The sequence below is a fragment of the Scylla paramamosain genome, chromosome 1 (genome assembly GCF_035594125.1).
Source record: "Scylla paramamosain isolate STU-SP2022 chromosome 1, ASM3559412v1, whole genome shotgun sequence".
Classification (NCBI taxonomy): Eukaryota; Metazoa; Arthropoda; class Malacostraca; order Decapoda; family Portunidae; genus Scylla; species Scylla paramamosain.
The window spans coordinates 39,723,797-39,746,206 of record NC_087151.1 but is presented as its reverse complement, the minus strand read 5'-3'; positions in this window follow the sequence as shown (position 1 = coordinate 39,746,206).

Below are 22,410 nucleotides of genomic sequence, written 5' to 3'. Positions count from 1 at the left end.
CACGACACATCTTTCCAACTGTTTTCTTTTTGAGTACGACGCGAGGCACAGGGGAAAAAGTAGCAACGCTGAAGACAACAAAAGTGAAGGATATCTTTCCATAAAGGGACATCAAAGAAACAGACAAATCAAGGAAAGAAACATCGCCTCCAGTTTTAGGGAAAAGCTGTGTATTATTCTCCAACGCCGGCGACAGAGGACAAAAACGGAGGAGGAGGAGGAGATGATAAGGGGAAGGACGGGGAGGAGGAGGAGGAGGAGGAGGAGGAGGAGGAGGAGGAGGAGGAGGAGGAGGAGGAGGAGGAGGAGAAGCGAGAGGCAGAACAGAAACTGGAGGAAGTGGGGAAGAAGAATGAGGAGGAATAAAAAGTGAGTGGAGGATGACAGGGCGAGTAAATGAGGAAAAAAAAAAGAAAGAGAAAGAATTAGGAATAAGTAAAAAAAAAGTTAAAAGAATGTAACAAAGTAAAGAGAAAAGGTAAAGAGGACAAGGGAAAGAGGATACTAGGAAGAAATAAAACAGGGAAGAATAAAAAGGAAAAGAAAAGGAAAAAACGAAAAAGGAAGCTTTATAAATACAACGGAGGTGTGGAAATAGAGGAAACCAGTAGGAATATGAGAGAGAGAGAGAGAGAGAGAGAGAGAGAGAGAGAGAGAGAGAGAGAGAGAGAGAGAGAGAGAGAGAGAGAGAGAGAGAGAGAGATTAGGGGAGGGAAAAAGAAGGGCGACGACAAAGAGGAAGAGAAAGAGGACGAGGGCAACGTATTCCTGCACCACGACACACACACACATACACACACACACACACACACACACACACACACACACACACACTTCCAGACACTGTGCCTTCTATCGCTCCAAAATTGTTGCATTTCTCTCCTATTCCTTACCCTTTCCTTTCCTTTTTTCTTTTCGTTTCTTCACTGTTTCTCATCTCTCTCTCTCTTCTGTGTATTTTCTGCTTTTCGTTTGCTTTCGTTTATATTTCTATTTTTTTTTAAGTTCCTCTTTTTCTTTCTTACATTATTTTGCTTTTTGTATTTTTCTTTTAATGTCTTTTTCTTTTACTTTTTCTTTAAGCATTTTTTTCCCTGTTTTCTTTCTCTCCTGTTCATATTTCTTCTGTTTTCTCTTCCATTTTCTTCTTCTCGTTTCAGTTTTTTTCTTTAATATTTTTTTTTACCTCTTTCTTCTTCTTTCACTTTAAATCCTCCTTCCATTTCTGTTTATTCTCCTTTCTCCTGCTTATGTTTCTTTTCATTATTTCCCTTCAGTTTTCTCTTCCCTCCTTTTAGTTTTTTTCTTGATTTTTCCTTTGACACCCTCCCCTCCATTTATTTTCAAAACTCATTTTCCTTCCTTATTTTTCATTTTCCCAATTACATACTTCGTGTTTTCATCTTAATTTACTTTTGCTTTTAGTCTTTTTTTTCTATTTCTCTTGCTTTTAATGTTTTCCACTTTTATTTTTATTTTTTTTCTCAACTTTTTCTTCGACACTTCCTCCCCTCCTCGTCTGACACTTTCCCTCCTCCTCCTCCTCCTCCTCCTCCTCCTCCTCCTCCTCCTCCTCTGATATTATTACTTACACAACAGTTTTCTTCTTTCTTCCTTTTCAGACGATTTATTTTTCATGTAAAAGAGGAATTTTTTTTAGACTCCTTCCCTTCTCCCTGTGCTACACGCCGAATCTCTCTCTCTCTCTCTCTCTCTCTCTCTCTCTCTCTCTCTCTCTCTCTCTCTCTCTCTCTCTCTCTCTCTCTCTCTCTCTCTCTCTGACTTATTACTCCATCCTTCCCAATCCTCACTTTCCCCTTCCACCATCACATCACCACATCCTCCCTCATATCTGCACCGCACTCTCTCCCGCCACCTTCAACTCTGCCTTCTTCCTTCTCTTCCTCCGCCTCTCCACTCTCCTTAACTCACCAGCCACAGCTTCCTCACTCGGCTTGCTTACCAGATGATATAGTTAGTGCTGACTTGTGCATAATAATATTTAGACCAGGAAACAACTTTGCGTAAAAAGAGCGTTCAGAGGCATTTTTCAACGAAAGGCGCATTTCTTGATAGGAAGATTGCACTAAAATGTAACTTTCACCAGCTCGATGGACTGATCGCCTACTGCTCCGAATACAATGATCATGCAAGTTATAAGAATTCTCATATACTTAGTGTGTTCCTTCGCGACATAATATTTTTTCCTCTTCTCAATGCGCTATGAGGGCTGTCTTTTCTTACTTAATTTCCATATGTCTGTGCTTTCGTCTTCAATGACAGACTACAGATCATCTCCACACGGGTCCTGACCTACCCGAGCCACACCTTCCTCTCTGCCTCAATGCAAATCGTGTTTTAGTCCAAGAAGAGAACGAGGAGAGGCATCAAAGGAAACATTACCAGGTTTTTTTTTTTTCTCTTTCCTCTTCCTCCTTCTCAACCCCTTCCATTTCCCCTCTCTTCCTCTTGTTCTTGTTCTTCCTGTTCTTTTTGCAAACAAAAGCTTAAGTTCAGAATGTCTTTATTCTTTGCCTGCTTTAAATGTTATACTCTACAACCAAAAACGATAAGGTAAATTTCACGTGGGTTGCATGAAGTCACAGGCGGAAGCTATAAAGGATGTTTTCGGTGTTTTCAGAACGGCAGGGCCGCTCCCCTCCCTCCCAATACTGTTAGGCCATATATTTTTTTTGTTGCGATCTATTATCATTGAAAACATTACACATGGAAGCGGCGATGGATGACACACAAGCTCATATCTAAAAAAAAAAAATATATATATATATATATAAAAAATATATTTATATACATGTTTTATTGGTACTTTAAAAAAAATAACATCCATGTCAACGAACAAATACAGAATTTGAAATATGTAAAATTGTTCCATCAAAATATATTTGCAGCAGTAAAACCTCGTTAAAATGTGTCCGGGGAGTATTATTTCCCGTGTAACCTTCCTTTAATGAAACTTTTACTTCTTATCTCAGCAATCAGACACAATTCTCTACTGTTGTGCTACTCCTACTGCTGTTCCTAATGCTACTGTTACGGTTACTGATGATAAAGGTAATTATTTGACATGCAACCTTTCCTTTTATGAAATTTTGGCTGTTTTCATCAATCATGCATCAATTTCTACTGATACTCCTACTGCTGTTGCTGCCTCTGATGCTTCTGTTACGGCTGATGATGATAAAGATAACACCAAACGTATCAGTATTTTCATGTGTGTTAGAAATTTCATGGAGAGAAAAAAAGAAAGAAACTCGCAGAACAACAAAAACATGCCATGGACGCCAGGCAATGTGTTGGGGTCGTATCGTTTGTTATTTACAATGCCGATTAATCTGTCTCGTTGTGTGTTTGGGTGATCCTTTGTACCGCCATTGTCCACAGTTTTGCACGGATTTGTTGCAACATCCGCGTGTCTTTCATCGCCTGACAGATAAACGCGCGTGAACTATAGACAGTTATTTCCGATGTTCTTGTAAGTTGCGATTTGCTTTGATCTCTCTCTCTCTCTCTCTCTCTCTCTCTCTCTCTCTCTCTCTCTCTCTCTCTCTCTCTCTCTCTCTCTCTCTCTCTCTCTCCAACTATTCAAAGTTAGAATTATTTGCTCCTGGCTAACGAACATATCACCCAGAAAATCATATGGATGTAGAAGTAACGGTATGAAGGTAGGTGTGTGTGTGTGTGTGTGTGTGTGTGTGTGTGTGTGTGTGTGTGTGTGTGTGTGTGTGTGTGTGTGTGTGTGTGTGTGTGTGTGTGTGTGTGTGTGTGTGTGTGTGTGTGTGTGTGTGTGTGTGTATAGGGATTGTGCAGGCATGTGACACCCTTTCATCACCTACTGGCAACAGACCCACAAACACACACATACCCACATGTACAGTCAGCTACAGACCAACACAACGCACAGCAAGCGTAATCCACCACACGACCAGATATTGAGTTGTAGAGGGAGCAAAAATAAAAAGCCTCGACCAATGAGAATCAGGTTTTGAGTCGAGAGACAATCGCAACCAGGTGTGTGTCGAGTTACCGGGACTCTATTCTGCCTGTCGACACCCACCCGTGTTAGCCAGGCCGCACTCTTTATTCTCCGCAATCAAGTCTCTGTTTTGGTTATTGAATTAAATATAGCAAATCACATTCGCCGGCGAGCACTATTTTGTACAAATGGTTAGATTCAAAAATATATTACGTGTGAAAGGTTCGGTTTGCCCGTAAAATGTGACAGCGTGAGAATAAAGGCATACAGATTTCAATAAGAGATAATAGTTTTTTTTATTATTTACTTTTATTTTCAATTGCTATCACTACAAAATTCATTAATTAGTTTACACGCTTTCATATATTGATAGCTGCCATTATACAGAACTTACAATGTCACTGTGTTCTTACGACGCCAACACATAGTACCATTTAATCTGTCTCTAATATTTATAACTTTTTTCCTTTCGCAATATAGTAACATCTTAGTATGAAAAAATAGCTCCAATTTCATTCGTCGTTTTCTCTTTAGTCAGTCCTTCATCATAATAAACCTAGTTTGTCTTCAATAATTACAAAAATTACACTCTCCTTTCTTGCATCCAATGGCCTTATATTTTTCACACCCACTATTTCAACCACCTGATTAATCATCATTCTTGTTCATCTTGAGCTGGACAATCAGCACCAACGGAACAATTTACGCAGAGAGTGATCACCCCCAATCATCATAAATAAACATTACGACTTTCAATTATTATCACTACAGCACTCATTAACGTCAGTCATCATTAATTAGTTGTCAACATGCTGCAATTACACACGGAATAAAAAAGGTCTGCGGTATCTGTCACTCTCGGTCATTTCAGCTACCATCAAGAAACTAAAACATGAAAACTCTAAGGTATGAGACTCCCATATTTCTATACTCATATGCTTAAATATTCACAGATAAAAAGAAAAAAAAAAAAAAACTCATTATCCTACGAAGCAACGTAAACACACACACACATACACACACACACACACACACACACACACACACACACACACACACACACACACACACACACACACACACACTGCCAGATTTCATTACTCACGCATTCTCAAATGAATCGCCACAAGAATAAGGCATATAGTGAATCTTGGTTCATGACACCAATTCAAACATTACAGCAGTATCATACTTGTTACATCACTCCACCAAATAAATAAGGCTGAGACATCCTGCGATTACAATATGCTATATTTCAATTCCCACGCATTCTTAAACTGATCACTATTAGTACACCTGGGACACTTAAATCATACTGAAAAAGGGAGAAATATACACGATAAACCTCTTTTTGGTTCATGACCCTTTTACAATATAAAAATATAAGGGAACTAAAAAGAAGATTTTGAGCACCATAACCTCATTGACCTCTACAATTATGCATAAACCGGAACACTTGATCAGCTTAAATACGTCAGACTAGTGACTATGTATATGCATGCTGCTCTCCACAGACGTACAATAGGCAACTGCAAGTATCGCGAAAAAAAAAAAGAATAACTTTCAATGCACATGTTTATAAATGTCCATATATCTCTTGGAACATTAAAAAACAGGATGAGGGACGGGCGCCCCGTAGAGAGGCACCAATCCCGGGTAATCCTGTAATGGACGAAATGCCTATTGCAAAACACGATTTACCGCCCAGTACCACATGCACCGAAAAAATAAAAACTTTTATTCACTCAGGCGATCCATCACTTCCGTATAACTTAAAGCAGGTATGCAGTTCGATTTATGATACCTTGACTTTATCATCACTACTTAACATATGTAGAATGACGCACATGTAAAACAATAGAGGTATAAAACTATATGTTTCTTAAATAATGAATCAACAGTCCACAGTATAAATCTTTAGCTTTTTAAAATGACGTTTATGAATCAGAAGACTTAAGACAATGTCAGCAAAAGGTATACGATCTTTCTCCACGGAAACCACGACTATACTCGTCTGTTCATCCACCATCTTTCACCTCTAACTTGCTTATTTCCTCCCTAACAACCATCGTCCCTCCCGCACTCCTCTCATTACCGCGTTAATCACCGAGCTCTGCCCTCGTCCCCTCCTCCTTCCCTCATTCGTCTTCCTCCTCAGTCTTGCATCCTTACATGCATCACGTATTTTGTACAATGTGTAGCAGGAATACACAAAGGTAAGGAAACTATTTATATATTTTTAAAGTGATGGCTGGTGCATGCTTATTATTTTTTTTCTATTTCTTCATCCAAATCTAATTCTCTGACTTCTCCCACTTTGCTCTCGTGTTGCAATTAGGTAAATATTTTCATTATTTTCCTGATTTTCTACCAAGAGACTCGAAAATAAGCGATTATATGATATCGGTTCCTCCACGACAAACGTAACCAAAAACCAATTATTTTCTTCAACCTACTCCGTAATTACAAGGCAAAGACATAAAAATAAAGACGTTCTCCCATAAAGTAAAGTATTTCTTCACCGGAATCAATAGCAAACCGCCAATAAATCTCTCGTTTTGGAGTAATAAATCGACCCAAAGGAAATGGACAACAAAGGAAAGAAAGCCGAAGGGGAAAAAAGTGCGGGAGAAAAGCGCTGCCTCTGAACTGACCAGCAAAAAAAAAAAAAAAAAAAAAAAAAAATCTCGCGAGGAACAAAAAGCGGGGAGTAAAAGTAGGACCGAAGCAGAGAGAGAGAGAGAGAGAGAGAGAGAGAGAGAGAGAGAGAGAGAGAGAGAGAGAGAGAGAGAGAGAGAGAGAGAGAGAAAGGAAGGGTGGACAAGGTAAGGGAGACGAGGAAGAGAAAATGTGGGGCAGGCGAGGAAAGCTTCTGTGCCGTAACTAAGAGAACAAAGCACTCGGGAAGAGAGAGAGAAAAAGAGAACTCCGAGGATGAACAGAAAATAGAAGAGTGAAGCAAGGAGAGGAGGAAGACGGAGAAGAGAAAAAGCAAAAAACAACAACCACTCTCTCAAGACGAAAGAAAATGAAACACACACACACACACACACACACACACACACACACACACACACACACACACACACACACACACACACAGAATATAAGAAATAAGGGAAGCTGCAAGAAGCGACCAGAGTTACACGTGGCAGTCCCTGTATGAAATATACCTACCTATTTCCATCTATTATCCCCATCCATAAACCTGTCTAATCTTCTCTTAAAGCTCTCTAGTATCCTAGCACTAACAACCTGATTACTGAGTCCGTTCAACTCATCTACCACTCTATTTGAGAACCAATTTTTTCCTATCTCCTTCCTAAACCTAAATTTGTCAAGCCTGAACCCGTTATTTCTTGTTCTACCCTGGTTGCTGATCCTAAGAATTTTGCTTACATCCGTCTTGTTATAACCCTTATACCACTTATAGACTTCTATCAGGTCCCCTCTTAACCTACGTCTCTCTAAAGAATGTAAATTTAATAACTTCAATCTCGCCTCGTAAGGAATACTCCTCATCCCCTGTATCCTTTTAGTCATTCTCCTTTGTACTGATTCTAATAGACCTATATCTTTCCTGTAATATGGGACCAGAACTGCACAGCGTAGTCTAGATGAGGTCTGACCAGCGCCAAGTATAACTTTAATATTACTTCCGCCCTTCTACTTTTAACACTCCTAAAAATTAATCCTAGTACCCTATTTGCCCTGTTTCTGGCCTATATGTATTGTTTTCCTAGACGGAGTTCAGAGTTAACTATAACTCCTTAATCTTTCTCGTACACTGTACCTACCAGAATTTGGTTGTTCAATGTGTACCTACTGTGTGTGTGTGTCTACCTACGCTAAGTACTTTGCATTTGTACACACACACACACACACAGAGAGAGAGAGAGAGAGAGAGAGAGAGAGAGAGAGAGAGAGAGAGAGAGAGAGAGAGAGAGAGAGAGAGAGAGAGAGAGAGAGAGAGAGAGAGAGAGAGAGAGAGAGAGAGAGAGAGAGACGGCACCAGTAAGAAATAGCCAACATGACTTCAATTCATCTTCAATTCACGTATCTCAACGTCACAAGAACCAAGCAAAGAAAACATCAACAAGACTGAATTTCTTCTGTGATGCCGGGAACTGGTGACCTTTCGTATAGGTCAACAGATTTGCCCCGAACCCAGACGCACCAGCTTTTAAACGGAAAATTATGAAAAGCTGTACCGAGAGAGAATGTTTGTATGTATGTATTCATTCATACGAAAAGCTCTCTCTCTCTCTCTCTCTCTCTCTCTCTCTCTCTCTCTCTCTCTCTCTCTCTCTCTCTCTCTCTCTCTCTCTCTCTCTCTCTCTCTCTCTCTCTCTCTCTCTCTGTGTGTGTGTGTGTGTGTGTGTGTGTGTGTGTGTGTGTGTAAATATATTAAATAAATATAAACACACACACACACACACACACACACACACACACACACACACACACACACATAGTGTAGTGGTTAGCACGCTCGGCTCACAACCAAAAAGGCCCTGGTTCGAATCCTGGGCGCCGCGAGGCAAATGGGCAAGCCTCTTAATGTGTAGCCCCTGTTCGCCTAGCAGCAAGTAGGTACGGGAAGTAACCCGAGGGGTTGTGATCTCGCTGTCCCGGTGTGTGGTGTGTCAGTGGTCTCAGTGCTACCCAATGATCGGTCACTATGAGCTCTGAGCTCTTTCCGTAGGGTAACGGATGGCTGGGTGACCAGCAGACGACCGTAGGTGAATCACACACACACACACACACACACACACACACACACACACTTTATTTTCCCTTTTCGTAAAGCCTTATAACAATGGAAGCTGTCTCTGGGTAATGAGCTTACGGGTCTCACAAGAGGGGAGCGGCAGTGACAAGCCTCGGGCCCCCTTGTTTGTCCTCGTGACGCCTCGAGAGGCTGGTATGGCTGCCTTGGTTCAAAGGCTCAAAGGAAAATATCGTCAGCCAGTGTGTGTCTTTCATATTTACCTTAAAAATACGATGCGTATGCTCCTCCACCAATAAGGTGTGTGTCTCGGGCAGACGATACAGAGCATAACTCTCTTCATTGGTGAGGAGTAAGATGTGGCAAAAGAAAAATACTCAAATTATTTCTTTTCATTCCGTCACTAGATCAATACTACTGAACAGCAAAATAATTACTTCAGGTAACCGAACACAAAATATGCCAGTGGCTGAGTGAAAATATCAGTAAACAATTCAGCCTTTTAATTAGTACGATTTAATGAAAAGAAAACTGCTTAACGATAAAATAAACTATCATCTGAAGCGGATTTTCAGACCCCACAACATATATTTCCTTTTGTGACGGTAGTTTCAAATCCATCTCCTGCCCAGCAAAGCACAACCAGTCACAACAAAAGCGTTCCCTCACCCGTGTAAACCATCATACACTCAGAAAGTCTTCCTTGGCAAGTTCTCAAGTCAGCGGTTTTGCAGGACAGACATCACTTACACGCAAATTTTCTGGCTTGTGACTCTCTCTCTCTCTGTCTATCTATCTATCTATCTCTCTCTCTCTCTCTCTCTCTCTCTCTTAATCCGTAGCTCATCTTTCTTTTCTTCTTCAAATCTTTCCTTCATCAATCTCTCATTCGCCGGACATTGTTTCCCATCTTCCAATCTTCCCCCCTTTCTCTCTCTCTCTCTCTCTCTCTCTCTCTCTCTCTCTCTCTCTCTCTCTCTCTCTCTCTCTCTCTCTCTCTTTCTTTCCCGTCCGTGATATTCTCTTGTCTCTTCCATCTGTCTTTTGGCTCCAAATAACATTCTCTCTTTTCCTTGCTTGTTTCCTGATTCTTGTAATTCTCTCTCTCTCTCTCTCTCTCTCTCTCTCTCTCTCTCTCTCTCTCTCTCTCTCTCTCTCTCTCTCTCTCTCTCTCTCTCTCTCTCTCTCTCTCTGATTAAAGGAGCATTTTATATAATTCACGACTCGTATTAAATTATCATCTATTATCATAAGGAGACACTTCAGAACGCCTTCCAATTAACTTCTTTGAATAAAACACACTCTTACATCTCTCTCAGTCGTCAGCAAACATATGCACTATGTTATAAACTCAATATATCATACGTAAGCTCGCATGGCATCAGCTTCCTCGAATGTTCTGCAGGCGAGCAATCAGTTCCTCTCTTCTCTTCAGCACGTTGGCCGAGTGATATATGGAAGTCTCGTCAAGTTCTGTAGTGTACATATGTATATTTCTCATTTTAAGAGGAAGATTTATATTTTCAATGAGGCTTCCTTCTTGCAATCATATAAATTTCATTGTAATCATAATTTTCAAAACGCTAGGAAATGCACAGAAAAAAAAAAGACGAACTACATTCAGTCTTCCATACCTTTCACGTTTTAAGGCATCTGTCTTTAAATCAGCTGTTGTTTGAGGAAAGAATATAATGTAGTTGATGCATAATAGAAAAGAATCAAGATGCCATTTTGAATCAACTGTTGTTCAATGAGAAATAAAAAAAAAATTCGTTTATGTTAATATTTTAAATCCGATTTCCTTTTTCACCCAAATATTTTCCAGCACTAACTTCGCCGGAAAAAAAAATAGTAAAGTTCATTGTCCAGTGGATGTAGAGAGAGAGAGAGAGAGAGAGAGAGAGAGAGAGAGAGAGAGAGAGAGAGAGAGAGAGAGAGAGAGAGAGAGAGAGAGAGAGAGAGAGAGAGAGAGAGAGAGAGAGAGAGAGAATGGGTACATAATATAAAAAAAAATAGAATGTGGGACTAAGTAAAATAAGAAGAGTAGTTGGTAGCTCAAGCAATCCTCAAAAATAAATAAATAAATAAAATAAAAATAACGTTACTTGGTCCCTCGTTTACTGAAATAATTTAGAAGTTGAGAGTCATCACATTAGCCCACACGACGGCGATGTCCCTGTCATGTTATAAAAGACTGATATGCATCGTGACTTTTTTGGGGGGCGCATCCAATATTTGATTTTCCAATTGCAGGTCAGCGAAGATTAGTGGAGATCTCGCCCACGCAGGTATTCCGAAATGTCATCTCATGTTCAAATTTCCCTTCTACATATTCTCGAGTTCGTGACATTTTCCCTTCGGGCACAAAAAAAAAAAAGTTAAAAAACACCTCAAATGAAAGCAAGATTAATTATTACATGTGATTCTGATTAATTTTCACGTAAGGTCATAACAAACTTTTAGCTTCTCCGAGATGATTAAATGTGTGAGAGGGTTATTTTTATGTGCAGTATAGGACACGATAGCTGTGTGGGATATTTGTGAGAGAGAGAGAGAGAGAGAGAGAGAGAGAGAGAGAGAGAGAGAGAGAGAGAGAGAGAGAGAGAGAGAGAGAGAGAGAGAGAGAGAGAGAGAGAGAGAGAGAGAGAGAGAGAGAGAGAGAGAAATTCACATCCCACTACCATTCATGATAGTTGATTGCGTGTCTCAAATTCATTATGCATCCACATATATCACCAAGACACAATTATCCTTCATTAGTGCGCACAGAATCTGGAGATAATCAGCGCATTACAGACGCAATGCACTGGAATATTAGCAAAATTAATGTTTAATGTGGGCCAGTAAGCTTCGTTCACTGTGATTCAAATGCCCGTATGAAATCCACTCCCATTAATATACAATGCCAGAAGCGCCCAGAGCCTTGCCAAGATATTACTGCACTGTATTCACCCCATTATTTACCATCGCATTCACCACACCTTCGTTTTATTAACCCTCGCCAGTCCCCTTAAACTTAATGTGGCGCAAAAATATCCCTGTTTTTCTCTACGTGAGTGAGGGAAGGGATAGAAGTCCGCATCCGTGTTGAATTTATTTTCGCCGTCATACAACGGAAAGGCCATACATGTTTTCTTCCGTATACGCACGTACATACAGTACATACAAACACTTTAGCCGGGCACATGACGGAACGACCTTTCAAAACTCTAAAATGCAAAATGTCAAAAAATCCACGGTGGGTTTTCGTTCTTGTAATGGGTGACTTTCATTTCCGAGGAACAAGCGGCCGCGATCAACCAGACCGAGTAAATCAGTGTGAATGAGTGAGTAAGGAAGAATAAGTGAGGCCGAGGGCGCTGATTGAGGAGCGAGGCGCCAGGCAGCACCCCGGGGCCTTCCCCCTCGCACAGACACAGGGGGAGACTTAGCTGGCTCGCGGGGGATTACTCGTGTTTGCCCAGAATTGGCTGTTGTTCCCTGAGTTACCTGTTAGTGTTGTTTGCTGCTGGATGGATGGACGTGTTTTCTATCTCGTTTCTTCAGCCTGTCCCGTGTTTCCCTCCCTTCTTTTTTTTCTCATGTATCAGTTGCTTATTTAATCGGCTGCCTCTCCCCCTCTCTCTCTCTCTCTCTCTCTCTCTCTCTCTCTCTCTCTCTCTCTCTCTCTCTCTCTCTCTCTCTCTCTCTCTCTCTCTCTCTGTTGCGTTACCCACTCTTTTGCTGCGTGTTTCATCACCGTTGTTGTCGTCGTCGTCTCTCTGTCTCTCACCTTTTCTTTCTTTCCTTCCAGCTCTCGAACCCTCACATCTGCTTTCCGCTTCATGTCACCTTCCTTCTCTCATGTTTCCTACTCTTCCTGCTCCACTCGCCTAACTGTCACCTGCTTTCATGCCTGCCTTCCTCACTTCTTCTCTCCTACCCTCCCACTTTCCTTGTTGCACTCGCCTATCTGTCGCCTGCTCCCCCTCCTTCCTTCCCTCCCTCCCTCCCTCCTTCCGCGCTGCACTCCTTTCTTAAGTCAACAGCGACACTGCAAAACTTGATCGTAATTCTCATGATTAGCTTCACAATGACTGCACGGAAGGAAAGGTACATCTTTTTTTCCCTTTCCCTGCCGGTGATGACTTCAGATTATTCAATTTCCTTATTCGTGCGGAGGTTCATCTCACGGTGCGTAATATCCTATCTTTTTCTTGCTTCCAACCCTCTCTTTCTCTCTCTCTCTCTCTCTCTCTCTCTCTCTCTCTCTCTCTCTCTCTCTCTCTCTCTCTCTCTCTCTCTCTCTCTCTCTCTCTCTCTGAACCTCATCAGTACCCCCTCCCACACACACACACACACACACACACACACACACACATTCTCATCCGCACCACATCACTCCCACACACACCACCTTGTCCCGGCCACAATAACTCCCATAAGACCTCCGTTGCCGAGCCTGCACTGGTAATGCAAACCTTAATTCGCTGGGGCAGCCTTTCTTTGCCGTGCTGTTATGGGAGCAGCGAGGAGCAGGAGCAGGCGTGCTGGTATTCGCTTGTAAAAACATTTTTCCCCGTGTGTGTGTGTGTGTGTGTGTGTGTGTGTGTGTGTGTGTGTGTGTGTCTGTGTTTCATGACTGCAAAGCCTCCTTCCTAATCATCATGTACATACAAATACACTACTGTTTATTTATTTATATACATACATACATACATGCATATATATATATATATATATATATATATATATATATATATATATATATATATATATATATATATATATATATATATATATATTTTTTTTTTTTTTTTTTTTTATTTATTTATTTATTTATTTATTTTATTTTATTTTATTTTTTTGCACGTAACAAAGTTTAAGAATAGATGAAAGACATGAGGAAAAATGCTGCCTAAAGTTGCTCTCCCCAAAAAAACTCTTAACACAGGCGTCAGTTTAGAAGATAAAATAGAAGAGCAGAGTTTTTTTTTTTTTCTTCCAGTGTCTATCGACAAAAGAGAGGAAAGAGTTAAGACAATGATGACCCTTGCATCCATAAGGACTGAGTGAACAACATGTTCTTTCGCAAATAACACTGCTCTACCACAATAATAACTCGACAGATCATTCGCTATGTGCCCTTTAACGCCACTATGCGAGTTATAAGTTTCACGCCATCTGTGAAATGACGTAGAAAGATGAGGGATCCAACAAGACATTTAATATGAATTGAATACTAACAAGAAAAAAAATGGGGGATCAAAAGTCATTTACTATGAAGTAAGTGTTAGTATGAAAAATGGGTGATATCAAAGAAACATCAGGAGACTATTAAAGGTGGATTCAGGCCCACCGCGAGGGCCATTTACCAAGTCAGCAATACATTATCAAGAATGATAACATAAGACACGGAAAAGAGGAAAATACATTACTTTTGGAATACCAGCTAATTCAGTTCATTATTATTGCTTCTTGCAAATATCTGGGCGAAGTCTGATAACATAATAAAGGAGGAAATATTCAAAAGTCCAACCATTAGAAATCAAATTTGTCAGCACAGTTATTGTGGTTTCTCGAAATATTCAGAAACTTATCAGGGATTGATATTCGTACTGATATTTAAATGTCAAACGCTTAGTTAAATATCCCTGTTAACTATCACAACTTTAAGTCCCTGTCATTAGAAATCAAATTTTTCGCCAAAGAAGTAATCTTGGCAGCTAGTTTCTCGAAATACCTAGAGATTTATGAGGGTACTGATACTCCTACTGATATTTAAATGCCAAACACACAGGTCTTTTTAAATGTTCCTGTTGCCTCTCCCTGTCCTCGAGTCTCCTGGCTTGGAGTGCCTCGGGGACAGCGTGTCGTGCTGGCGTGCCGCTCTCTCTCAAGCAGGGAAAAACAGTGGCCATACTATTAGACTGACGGTTAAATGGCCGCTCGACATCATGGACCCTGGCGCCCTAATTATGGAGAGAAAGGGTTTGTGTCTCTATGGGAGTAGATGAGGGAGAGGGCAGAGTGAGGGGTTAAGCTGTGGTGGAGGGACGGCGTTGGCTGGGAGGAGAAAAGGGGTAAAAGTGGAGAATGCAGTGGAAGAGAGGATGTGTGGCTAGTTGTGGTGTAGGGATGGGACTGGACGTGGTGGAGGAATGGGGCTAACAGTGGTGGAGGGCTGGAGCAGACTATGATGGAAGGATAGGATAAGTTGTGGTGCAGGAATGGGGACGGAAGAGACTGTGATGAATGGGGCAGGTTGAGGTGTAGGGATGGGGGACTGAGTGTGATGCGATGGGTGGACAACTGAATTCCCATCATTAACACCACATAATTATAATACCCGCAACAACAACACTCCAAAGAAGTCTAATAAATCATACAATCTTGCAGTAAAGTATGACCTGAATAACTTGGCGCCGCAGCAGCACAGCCATATGACGCAGCTACGAACAAGAGCACCTGGGTTTACTGGAAGGAATATGGAAGCAAGGTGTGAATTACTGGGCTTGTGGGGAGCTATGGAGTGCTGGGGCTGTAGCATGAAGGAGCCCCGTTAAAGCCTGACGAGTAGGGGTCCAATGTGATAAATTATTTGTAGGCTGAGGAGCGTAAATCATTCACGCTACTATTATGGACCATTATCTGAGGCATCACGGGGGAATCATTATCCCCATGGAAGACTAACAAACCTGACGTGTACTAATGGTAAGCTGCCATTAAAAGAGAGAGAAAGAGAGAGAGAAAAAAAAAGGAGGGGGTGGGGCAATACGAGTAAGATGTAACATAACACGCGTACAAAAAGTTAGGCCTCCATGACATGACTAGACCGAGATGTACAAAGCCTCATCAGTATCTCTTGTTGAAAAAAAAAATCCTCGGTAAAAGATAGAAGAGGAGCAACACGAGTAAGATGTAACATAACACGCATATGTGAGTTAGGCCTCTGTGACATAACTACGAGAAGATCGATCTGTCTAGCCCATGTCACTTCTAATGTCCGTGTTCTTGCCGCTTTGGTCTGTGTTGGTAGTAGATCCTCTCCGCATTTGGGACGCGTATGCTATTGACAAAGGGAGGGGAGACACGCATATCAAAGGAAGGAGGGAAATGTAGCTATTCTAACGCTTATACACCTCAGTAGTTCAAAAGTGTACAATCAAACATTCTAAAAAGGACATAAGGTTCTGCTTCTGTGTGATATCTCTCGTAATATTAGACAAATATATGGGTGAGGATGATAAGATATATACAAATGTGTTTCATGAAAGAACTATCACGTGTAGGTCTGATGACTTCTGCTCAGTTTCCCTTATTTTCTTATGTTTTTAAGTTTTAATCTGTTTTGAAATTAAAGATACCTGAGATCCGTATACCCAAGTCTCACAATCCGCCACCTTCTGGCATTTAGTAATGAAGCAATAAAAATATGATTTACATGAGACAAAAGATCCTTCAAGGAAATACTCATAAACTCATAAAACACGCTGAAGTTCAAAATATCAAGGGAATGCGAGAAAACACTCGTACGCCGTCTTCAAGGAAATATTATCTTGACGTGGTGAAGCGGAAAAAAAGAAAGAGGAAGCGAAGGATTTCTTTTGATCATATCTGAGTATTGAATATCCACGCTCACTCCCTGACTGTTGCTGCCACTACCGCCAGCACAGCGCCACCAGTGAGGGCGTGAGGGAGGCACACGTCAATAATTCAACATAGCGTGATCCACCAAAGCTCAACATCTATTTTTGGAACTAGAACACATTCCTTTTTTCCACTCATATTTTTCTCCCACTCTCCCATGGATGAGTTAGTTTTAAAACCCCCTTCCTGGAGATCATGAAATTTGCTACGATGTAGGCCACTGGTAAGCTAAGTCCAGGCAGCCCCAAGTGGTCAGGAGTTAAAGTCTTGTTGGTGCAGGTCGGTGGCTGGTTGGCGGTGTGTCTCGAGTACTGTGGGTCACTGGCAACTGTTCCTTAAAGACGAAAGTTGCGAGTACTGTGTAAGTGGCGGTTACTCCCTGTTTCCTCACCACAGGTCAGGGTAGAGAGAGAGAGAGAGAGAGAGAGAGAGAGAGAGAGAGAGAGAGAGAGAGAGAGAGAGAGAGAGAGAGAGAGAGAGAGAGAGAGAGGATATCGTTTTGGGAAAGAAACCTAAAAGAAACCTTTGAATGATTCTCTCTTCGTGTCTTTGAGTAAAAAAAAAAAAAAAAAAACAGAACTATGCAAAGACTACAGGCAGGTATTTTTTCTAAGATTACATTATGCACTGACACGCTACATTCTTATACAACTAAAGAGGGCGCCGTCAATGTCATTTGTGAAATTACATCAACTCTTCCTGCTCCTCCTCCTCCTCCTTCATATGCTCTAGTTTTCCACACGCCTCCTCGTGATGGTCAATAGGTTTGCTGCTGTTTGTTTTTCCTCCGTGTTCTTTCTCCTCCTCCCTGTCTTGCGTTTAAAGAGATAAAAGGCGGCGCGCTCTCGTCCCTCAATACTCCGGGGAAGTGTAAAACATGCGACAACTGTGCAAACTCATTTACCAAAACGTCTGGAGGCGCGTTGGAGAGACTAACAATGGCCACCAAAACACCCAACTCCAAGGTCGTCCAGCCAAAGACACGCTATCCACAATTCTTTCTCCCCTGGGTGCTCTTCTTTCCCTGTGTATTTGTATTCTCCCTTAGGCATTCATTCCCTTCCGGTAGGTTCTCTTCTGGATGTTTTTGCTTCCCTGGCTATTTTTTTCTTTTTGTGTGTGTGTGTGTGTGTTCTGTCCTTTGTGATGCTTCTTCCCTTTTACGTTCCTTTCTCTCCAAAACGCTCACTTCACCAGGCATGCTCTCCCACTTATGTGCCTTTCTTTATACTTAAATTATTCTCTCTTATTCTCCACGTATATTTAACCCACGAATGTTCTCCCAAAAGTGTTCCCCAGTATGTAGTCGCCTCCGCCTACCTACTTTCCTTGGTAGCTCGCACGCGTCACCGAGAGACTGGAATGCAATCATCAAGGCCTGTGTCATACATATGCATTGACTCGTCACTCCGAAAACAAGCCTGGCGGGGAGGATACAGGAGCACACCGCCTCGCTTCTGACCTGATTCCCACCTCCTGCTGACAATCGTTGCCGCACGTTCGTTTGCATGTATTGAAGCACAACTATCATGTAATTGCACGCACGCCTCACTCTCCCCCACACCCCCTCAGATCCCGCCACATGCACGAACTCCTTCAAAGAACACCCCAAGGTTCCTGTCAAGCGGTAGGGATTAAAATGGCTGAGTTAGGAAATATCAAACAAGGTCCACTGCTACTTAACAACACACAACACGAGAGACAACACTCCTCTTCCTCTTCTTTCTCCGCTGGTTGTTAATGTAGGACGGTTATACAAACAGTCTATTAAGGATCTCAAGGTCTATTGCTCTTCGTCTTCCTTTGCATTCCTCTTCCTCGCTCTCCTTAGTCACACTTTTACAAGCCGCCAAAACTCACCACCACCATCAGCAGTGGAGTTCTTCAGGAGCAGGATCGTGAAATTTTCCAGATGACCTCTGAGTGACTAAGATCAGACCTCATGAGTCAAAGTACTGGCGCGCAAAAAACGTGAAAAGTGTGAAGGAAGTGGAGAAGGAAAAATGGGGAATGTAAAAAAAAAAAAGCATCACTATATCTATCAAAGAAACGAAGAAGAAATGGTTTTCTTTGGCGCAAAACGAGGAAACTTTTATCCTAATCCATTACTATAAAAGAAAAAAACATACCTGATGCCAGTCTTGCTCCTTTGGAAGATCAGTTAGACTTACACCTCCGGATAAGGTAGCAGAGTAAGGCGAAGAGGCGCAATGGCCACTTCCCGCAGTTCCATCAGCGGGCATGCGGCGCTCCTTCGCTCACGTAAATCTTGCCTAGTTTTGATAAGTGTCTTCCCCAAACAAACGAGGCAACCCTTTATCTCGTACTGCAGCTCTGAATGAGTCTGGTCTTCGCGGAGGCAGCGGCTCGGGTGATGGAGAGGGGAAAGCAGAGATGGAAGAAATGGGAAGCGGAGTTAGTAGAACGTGAGTGGGAATAGTAGAGAGGATGCCGGTGATGGAGCAGCCCAGTGAAGGTGCACGAGGACGAGGACGAGGATAGAGGAACGACGACAAAAAATTCAAGATAAATTGTGGTAAGATAAGTTTAAATAAAAGGACCAGAAAACTTAAGAGAGGAGGAGTAGGAGGAGGAAGCGGCAGATGAAGAAGATCAAAAGGACTAATAAAGGAGAAAAAGGGAGGAGGAGGAGGAGGAGGAGGAGGAGGAGGAGGAGGAGGAGGAGGAGGAGGAGTTGGTGGTTGTGGTGAACAAGGAGGAGGGGGAGTGAAAGAGGGTGGAAGCTGGATATTGGAGGATTTGTGAGGGAGATGGAAGGCCAGCAGAGTGATGAATGGAAGGGGAATCAAGGATGTGTTTTATGTGGAAATAAGAAGCTCCCATTTAAATCATTCCTCCACCCATTCATCTTCTGTTCTTAAGGCGGGTGAAACAGCGCCGCGTCACAAGAGGCACTTTTTTTTTTCAATAGTGCACATGTTATTCGTTTTAGGTGAACAGACAGTTTCGTGGAATACCTGAGTGCTGTCAATCGTTAGCGGTAAGGAACAAAAGGCCTCTTGCAGCGCCTTCCTCCTTCTCTCCTCACATGACTCCTGTTCTCTGTAATCTATACCGTGCTTTTTTTTTCTCTTTTTTTTTCTTCTTCTTTCGCACACAATTTCGTCTTTTTGTTTTTCTTCAAAAAGCTTCTGTGCAGTTCTCTTATAATTTATACAGCAGTTTTCTTTCTCTCGTTTCTCCTTTCGTTTTCCTCAGACTGTTGGGTTTCTTTGCTTCCCAAGTCTTGCTGTTCAGTCGGTTCATCTCTTATTCGTGCGTGTCCGTGTTAGTTCAGTCTGGATGGTATCTGGAATGTTTTTGACTTTAGAATTTGCCTCCAGGCCAAGATATTCCTTGCTCGTTTTGTTCTTATTCCTCTGCGTTAGGCTTAATCGAACCCCTCCTTTATCACTTTCAGTAAACCCATATACCTCTTCAATAGGTCTTTCACAATGGTTATTTTTATATTTTCTAGATTAACTACTTTGCTTTGACATTACTATATGCTCCTTTAATTCTTTTTCAATAAAGGGCTTAGTTCTTCCATGTAATAAAAACTTTCGGGCTTACATCAATTCATAATTTCCATTGAGGAGAGTTTTTCATCTCCAGGTCTATTCCATCACCAGTCAACAAATCATCCTGCAATGACCTCTGAACTTCAATCTGTGTCTCAAGAAGGGATACTGATATTGCACACTAACATCGCTGCACAACGTATCCAATCAGTGAGCCAAACTGCACGTACTCGTACTTCGGTAATATAGGGATCGTATACAGGCACTCGTACTTTTTGTTACATAGTAGAATTCTCGTGGGGATGTTAATAAGACAGACTTTGCGAGGGGAGAGAATAATAGGAAATTACTCGAGTCAATGCACTGCAACAAAGAGGTCATCTAGCACCTGCAGGCATTACGAGATAGCGCTGCCTCTCCAACTGAGATATTATTGTGAACCATGATATGAAAGGCGGAACAATGGGGATGAGAAATGGAGTGAAAACAAAGTCACGAGTTCTATCATGGCGCAGAGACCTTATTTCCTTCGCCCCATCGAGAACGGGCATCACGTTACCTTTTCCTTCATCCTCCCCAGGACTAATCAAGCGCGGACCTCGTAAGTTCCAAGGTAAATATTTTGGAACTAAACGCAACGAGGAGGAAACTAATCAGTCTTGGATCCGAGTTATTATTTTTAATGGTATCGTTAAACTTTAAAATTCGGATCACTGTAAAAAAAAAAAAAAAAAAATTATATATATATATATATATATATATATATATATATATATATATATATATATATATATATATATATATATATATATATATATATATATATATATATATATATATATATATATATATTGACACAGAAAAAAATAAATAAACAGAATGTTAATTCTGGCTTCACTCGGCTACATAACTTAGACACGATCTTACAGAAATGAACATCTAAAAAGTTGTTTGTGGTTGCAGGAAAAATTGCCTTGCAGCGAAGGGTTAAGGGAAAGGCCTGAAGGAGATGGTGCAATGACTTGGTTTGAAGAGTACCTCGTGGGCGGTGGTGATCCAGCTGCCCTAGATATGCAGGAGCGTGACTTCTGAGCTTCGCGTGTACAGTTTATTTCCCTAATTGCACTTAATTCCTTTACACGAACTTTGCTGCTAAATCTGGGAAGAGAAGAGCTTTTCTTTATAAGAAAGGATTTGCATGGATCAAACATCACGTGCATATTTCTATTGTGAAATTTAACCCTTTTACATGCATCATTAGTGCTTCTGGCGAGGCTGGGAGAGATAAAAGACACGAAGAGTGTGTAGTGAGAGATAGGGTGGCTTATGGAAGGGAATGTTAATGTTAAACGGGAAATGCGTATCAAAGGACTATGATAACAACAACAACAACAACAAGAACACTGATAATAAAAATAACAATAATAATAATATGGTCATTAATTCATTTTAGGTGTGTGTGTGTGTGTGTGTGTGTGTGTGTGTGTGTGTGTGTGTGTGTGTGTGTGTGTGTGTGTGTGTGTCATCGTCAGTGTTTAACCTTTCGTGCGAGTAAAAGTCTTCATATGCGAGCGCAGTTTCTTTTCACTAAATTACAAGCACCTCCTGTTCGCTTCCTCACACCTGACACAGACTTGACTTGAAGCGCTGGGAAAACATGAAACCCTTTTTTTTTTTCTGAGGCTTTTTATTACTTTTCTCCTCCATAAACAACATGAACAAACACGCCAAGGTGATTCAAACACGTTACTTAAGAAGAATTATACCCTATTTCCAATTTCATTAACCTCCATTAGAGCCACAAGAATACAGTCACCAGCAGAGAAAAAATTTGTCCGGGAGATTGGTGACCGTGTGTGTGTGTGTGTGTGTGTGTGTGTGTGTGTGTGTGTGTGTGTGTGTGTGTGTGTGTGTGTGTGTGTGTGTGTGTGTGTGTGTGTGTGTGTGTGTGTGTGTGTGTGTGTGTGTGTGTGTGTGTGTGTGTGTGTGTGTGTGTGTGTGTGTGTGTGTGTGTGTGTGTGTGTGTGTAACGAAAGTGGGGTCAACTCTTTTAAGTGAAATGTATTGCCAGATCTGTTAAATGTTGCTAATTGATGTTTTATGAGAATCTGTCACTATAACTTGCTTGAAATGAAAGGTATGCCTCTCTCTCTCTCTCTCTCTCTCTCTCTCTCTCTCTCTCTCTCTCTCTCTCTCTCTCTCTCTCTCTCTCTCTCTCTCTCTCTCTCTCTCTCTCCTTTTTCCCCAAGGTCTTCTTTCTCTACGTATAGGATGCTGCTGCTTCTGTCTCCTGCTGCTGCTACTGCTGACGCCCCATACATTAGGTCTTGCTCGGTCTTACTCCACTGCCTCCCTTCCTAATCACCTCCTCCACCCGTCCTGACACTGCTGCTAGTAATGCCTGAGCGGACAGATCCATTTAGAAGTTTTAAATTGTATCGAACTTCATACAAGCGCTACGGAAACCATTTGCCTCTGTCGTGTACAGGCGGGGAAATATTGACGAGAGAGAGAGAGAGAGAGAGAGAGAGAGAGAG